Below are 6,664 nucleotides of genomic sequence, written 5' to 3'. Positions count from 1 at the left end.
TGATAAAAATCACTTCAAGATTATTCATAATTCCACATCCAGACTTCCTTTAATCTGCTTATTCCCATTAAAACAATAAAAAATAAATCAAATTTTTCCCATTTTTCCTGCTCATCCCTCTTTTCCTCCAGCCTGGGAGAATGCAAACAGGTTGGAATTAATTCCATTTAATCAGGATTAAAAAATTCAAAATTTAAACTATTTTAAAAATTCAAAATTTAAACAATTAAATTCCTAATCCTAAAATTAGAAATGCTGAAATCCCAAATGCTGAAATCCCAAATTTCAAATGCTGAAATCCCAAATCCTGAAATTTCAAAGGCTGAAATCCCAAATGTTGAAATCCTGAATGCTGAAATCCCAGATGCTGAAATTCAGAATGCAGAAATCCCGAATTTCAAATGCTGAAATTCCTAATCCTGAAATCCCAAATGTTGAAATCCCAAATTTCAAAGGCTGAAATTCCTAATGCTGAAATCCCAAAAGCTGAAATCCTAAATTTAGAATGCTGAAATTCTGAATGCTGAAAATCCTAATGCTGAAATCCCAAATCCTAAAATTCTGAATCCTGAAATCCCAAATGCTGAAATCTCAAATGCTGAAATTCCTAATTCTGAAATTCTGAATGCTGAAATTCCAAATGCTGAAATCCCAAATGCTGAAATCTCAAATTTCAAATGCTGAAATTCTGGATGCTGAAAATCCTAATGCTGAAATCCCTAATCCTGAAATCCCAAATCACAAAATTCCAAACCCTGAAATTCCAAATGCTGAAATCCCAATAAATACTGAAATCCCAAATGCTGAAATCCTGAATGCTGAAATCCCAGATGCTGAAATTCCTAATTCTGAAATTCTGAATGCTGAAATCCCAAATGCTGAAATCCTGAATATTGAAATCCCAATAAATGCTGAAATCTCAAATGCTGAAATCCCAAATGCTGAAATCCTGAAAGCTGAAATTCCTAATCCTGAGGTTCTGAAAGCTGAAATCCCAAATGCTAAAATTCTAAATGCTGAAATCCCAAATGCTGAAATCCCAAATGCTGAAATTCTCAATGCTGAAGTTCTCAATGCTGAAATCCCAAATTTCAAATTCTGAAATCCCAAATACTGAAATTCTGAATGCTGAAATCCCAAATGCTGAAATCCGGAAATCCCAAATACTGAAATCCCAAATACTGAAATTCCAAATGCTGAAATCCCAAATGCTGAAATCTGGAAATCCCAAATACTGAAATCCCAAATACTGAAATTCCAAATGCTGAAATTCTCAATGCTGAAATTCCAAATCCTGAACTCCCAAATGCTGAAATCCCAAATTTCAAAAGCTGAAATCCCAAATTCTCCATCCCCAGGGCTTCTGTGAGACAAACAAGGCCCCAACCCAGCCCTGGGGATTTTAGGACATCTCAATTTTGTTCCTTTTCCCCTCTTTGCTCTGTCCAACCCCTGACTGGATTAAAACCCAAAAACCAAACTCAAACAAACACCAGGTGATGGTGTCACCCCAGCACTCAATTAACCCATCACTGTTAATTACCCCAATCACTGCACGGGGTGAAGCCTCAGGAAATCCTAAAAATACCCTCAGGAAAAATAAATCCTAAAAACACCCTCAGGAAATCCTAAAAACATCCTCAGGAAATCCTAAAAATACTTCAGGAAATCTTAAAAATACCCTCAGGAAATCCTAAAAACACCCTCAGGAAATCCTAAAAACACCCTCAGGAAATCCTAAAAGTACTGTCAGGAAAAATAAATCCTAAAAATACCCTCAGGAAATCCTAAAAACAAATCCTAAAAATACTCCAGGAAATCCTAAAAACACTCTCAGGAAATCCTAAAAACACCCTCAGGAAATCCTAAAAATACCCTCAGGAAAAATAAATCCTAAAAACACCCTCAGGAAATCCTAAAAATACTTGAGGAAATCCTAAAAATACCCTCAGGAAAAATAAATCCTAAAAATACCCTCAGGAAATCCTAAAAACATCCTCAGGAAATCCTAAAAATACTCCAGGAAATCCTAAAAATACCCCCAGGAAATCCTAAAAACACCCTCAGGAAATCCTAAAAATACTCTCAGGAAATCCTAAAAACACTCTCAGGAAATCCTAAAAATACTCTCAGGAAATCCTAAAAATACTCCAGGAAATCCTAAAAATACTGTCAGGAAAAATAAATCCTAAAAATACCCTCAGGAAATCCTAAAAATACTCTCAGGAAATCCTAAAAATACTCCAGGAAATCCTAAAAACACCTTCAGGTTCCAAAAATACTCCAGGAAATTTCTATTTAATTTTTTTTTCCTTGTTTGTTTTTTGGGGTTTTTTTTAGGGTTTGTTTTTTTGTTTGTTATTTTTTGTTTGGGGTTTTTTTTTGTTTTTTAATTTTTTGGTGGGGTTGGTTTTTATGGGGTTTGTGGTTTTTTTTTTTTTTTTGGTTTTGTATTTTTTTTTTTTCCAATGGGATCTGGTAATTTCTACAAAAATTTGGGAAAAATAAACAATTTGGTAATTTCTAGAAATGTTTGGGTAAAATCAGTAAACTGATAATTTCTAGAAATGTTGGGGGAAATGAGCAATCTGGTAATTTCTACAAACATTGGGGAAAATGAGAATTCTCTGGGGTTTTTGGGTTTTTTTGTTTTGTTTGTTTTGGTTTGTTTTTTTGGGTTTTTTTTGTTTGGGTTTTTTGTGGGTTTTTTGGGGTTTTTTGGGTTTTTTGGGTTTTTTTGTTGGTTTTTTTGTTGGGTTTTTTTTGGGTTTTTTTCTGTTTTTTTGGTTTTTTTCAGGGTGGAACAATGCACTCACCAAGATTTATGGAAGTGAAATGCAATTCCAGGGAAAGCTTCACTGCAATCCTGGATCTCAGGAGGAAAAAAGAAACAGGAAGAGCCTCACTTCAGGCACATTATTTTTTAATTTTCTCTAATTTAATTTTTCAGCACAAACGTTGCAGTCAGGGTGACATCACCACCTCATTAATTTTAGGCTCTCGTTTTCTTCCATTTGAGAGTGATTTTTGTTTTGTTTTCAGTGTTCTGTCAATGAGGTCACAAGAAAAAAAAAATAAAAAAAAAACCAAGAATGAAAACAAACCAAACAGCTTCCTTTGGGGGGGAAAAAAAATAAAAATCCTGGGCAAAAATTCCTTCCAAAAATTCCAGCAGGGTTCTGCTGCCATCGTCTGGAGCTGCCTCTGGAGCAGCAGGAAACCTCCCCTGGGAGAGCTCTGCAGCTCCTTCCAAAGCAGAATTGATTAAAAAAATAAAATTTTTAATAAAATTGAAATTTTTTCAGCCCAGAATGCGCTGCTGTGACAGAGTTCGGCGTGGTTTTGTGGGATTGCAGCGTTCCACGGGTTCATCCAGAGGTGTGGGATCACTCTGGAGAATTCCAGAATTCTGGAGTGGGTTGGGTGGGAGGGACCTTGGTGCCCATCCAGTGTCACCCCTGCCACGGCAGGGACACCTCCCAGTGCCACCAATGTGGACAGAGCCAGGGATCTAGGGGGACACAGCAGGGCCGGGAATCAGGAGGGATGGGATGGGATGGGATGGGATGGGATGGGGATGAAGGTTGGGGGTGAAGGTTGGGGATGAAGGCTGGGGATGAAGGATGAAGACGAAGGATGGGGATGAAGGTTGAGGATGAAGGCTGAGGATGAAGCATGAAGATGAAAGTTGAGGATGAAGGTTGGGGATGAACGATGAAGATGAAAGTTGGAGATGAAGGTTGAGGATCAAGGTTGGAGATGAAGGATGAAGATGAAGATCGAGGATGAAGGCTGGAGATGAAGGTTGGGGATGAAGGTTGAGGATGAAGGTTGAGGATGAAGGATGAGGATGAAGGTTGAAGATGAAGGTTGGGGATGAAGGTTGAGGATCAAGGTTGGAGATGAAGCATGGAAATGAAGGTTGAGGATGAATGTTGGGGATGAAGGCTGGAGATGAAGGTTGGGGATGAAGGTTGAGGATCAAGGTTGAGGATGAAGGCTGAAGATGAAGGATGAAGTTGAAGGCTGAGGATGAAAGTTGAGGATGAAGGTTGGAGATGAAGGATGAAGATGAAGGTTGAGGATGAAGGTTGGGGATGAAGGCTGAGGATGACAGTTGAGGATGAAGGTTGGAGATGGAGGATGGAGATGAAGGTTGAGGATGAAGACGAAGGTCGAGGATGAAGGTTGGAGATGAAGGTTGAGGATGAAGGTTGGAGATGAACGATGAAGATGAAGGTTGAAGATGAAAGTTGAGGATGAAGCATGAAGATGAAGGTTGAGGATGAAAGTTGAGGATGAAGGTTGGAGATGAACGATGAAGTTGAAGGATGAAGATGAAGCTTGAGGATGAAGGTTGAGGATGAATATGAAAGTTGAAGATGAAGGCTGGAGATGAAGGCTGGAGATGAAGGTTGGAGATGGAGGATGAAGATGAATGTTGAGGATGAAGGCTGAGGATGAAGGTTGGGGATGAAGGTTGGAGAAGGGCAATGAAGATGAAGGTTGAAGATGAAGGCTGAGGACGAAGCATAAAGATGAAGGCTGGAGATGAAGGATGAAGATGAAGGTTGAGGATGAAGGCTGGAGATGAAGGTTGAGGATGAAGGCTGGAGATGAAGGCTGGAGATGAAGGTTGAGGATGAAGATGAAGGTCGAGGATGAAGGCTGGAGATGAAGGTTGGGGATGAACAATGAAGATGAAGGTTGGAGATGAAGGATGAAGGTTGAGGACACCCCAAACACCTGGGATACTCCACACCTGTGACACCCCACACGACTGGGACACCCCATATCTGGGACACCCCACACACCTGTGACACCCCACACACCTGGGACACCCCACACACCTGTGATACCCCATACCTGTGATACCCCACCCCGATGTCCCTCCCGCCAAAAACCCCCGATTCCTCATTAATTATTCATGAGGGGACGTGACCGGAAGCGGCCGTGGGCGGAAAGGCGGGAAAATTCGTTATTATTATTATTAGCAAAACTCGCAGAAATTCACCTAAAAAAACCGGCGGAAGCAGCGCTGAAGGGACACGCGGTTGTTTCTGTGCTCATTTCCTGGCCGCATTTACAGCGAGCAAAGCGAAATTGCTCTGTTGGTTTTTAGTGTTTGCTGACATTTCCGCTCCCAAACACAGCTGTGCTGTCTGCACGCACCCTCCCTCCAGAACCCCTTTTAACCCAAATAACTAGCAACACAAGGCTTTAAAGAGTTTAGTTTAAATAATAATAATTATAAAATTGTGGTTTGGGTTTATTTCTCCCTCAGGGAAGCGGGGTTTGTTGACCCCACGCCCCCATCCCCTGCTACTCATCTGGCTGGAGGTGACCAGAACCCCTTTTAACCCCAATAACTAACAACATAAGGCTTTAAAGAATTGATTTTAAATAATAATAATAATAATTATAAAATTGTGGTTTGGGGTTCTTTTCCCCTCAGGGAAGCAGGGTTGGTGACCCCACACCCCCATCCCTGCTGCTCCCTCAGAGCTCCCTGAGGGTGCACAGCCTGGGATGACCACAACCCCTTTCAACCCCAATAACTAACAACATAAGGCTTTAAAGAGTTTTATTTAAATAATAATAATTATAAAGTGATGATTTGGGGTTTATTTCTCCCTCAGGGAAGCAGGGTTTGGTGATCCCACACCGCCATCCCCTGCTGCTCCCTCAGAGCTCCCTGAGGGCTCTTGGCCAGGGATGACCAGAACCCCTTTTAACCCAAATAACTAGCAATATAAGGCTTTAAAGAATTTAATTTAAATAATAATAATAATTATAAAGTGGTGATTTGGGGTTTATTTCTCCCTCAGGGAAGTGGGGTTTCTTGACCCCACACTCCCATCCCCTGCTGCTCCTTCAGAGCTCCCTGAGGGCACCCGGCCTGGGATGACCAGAACCCCTTTTAACCCCAATAACTAACAACATAAGGCTTTAAAGAGTTTAATTTAAATAATAATAATTATAAAATTGTGATTTGGGTTTATTTCTCCCTCAGGGAAGCGGGGTTTGGTGACCCCACACCCCCAACCCCTGCTGCTCCCTCAGAGCTCCCTGAGGGGTCCTGGCCTGGGATGACCAGAACCCCTTTAAACCCAAATAACAAGCAACATAAGGCTTTAAAGAGTTTTATTTAAAGAATAATAATTATAAAGTGGTGATTTGGGGTTTATTTCTCCCTCAGGGAAGCGGGGTTTGGTGACCCCACACCCCCATCCCCTGCTGCTCCCTCAGAGCTCCCTGAGGGCGCCCGGCCTGGGATGACCAGAACCCCTTTTAACCCAAATAACTAGCAATATAAGGCTTTAAAGAATTTAATTTAAATAATAATAATAATTATAAAGTGGTGATTTGGGGTTTATGTTTATTTCTCCCTCAGGGAAGCAGGGTTGGCGACCCCACACCCCCATCCCCTGCTGCTCCCTCAGAGCTCCCTGAGGGCTCCAGGCCTGGGATGACCAAGACCCCTTTTAACCCAAATAACTAGCAACATAAGGCTTTAAAGAATTGAATTTAAATAATAATAATTATTATAAAATTGTGGTTTGAGTTTCTTTTCCCCTCAGGGAAGCGGGGTTTGGTGACCCCACACCCCCATCCCTGCTGCTCCCTCAGAGCTCCCTGAGGGCGCCCGGCCTGGGATGACCAG

This window comes from Catharus ustulatus, chromosome 23 (assembly GCF_009819885.2).
Source record: "Catharus ustulatus isolate bCatUst1 chromosome 23, bCatUst1.pri.v2, whole genome shotgun sequence".
Lineage (NCBI taxonomy): Eukaryota > Metazoa > Chordata > Aves > Passeriformes > Turdidae > Catharus > Catharus ustulatus.
This window is presented reverse-complemented; position numbering follows the sequence as displayed.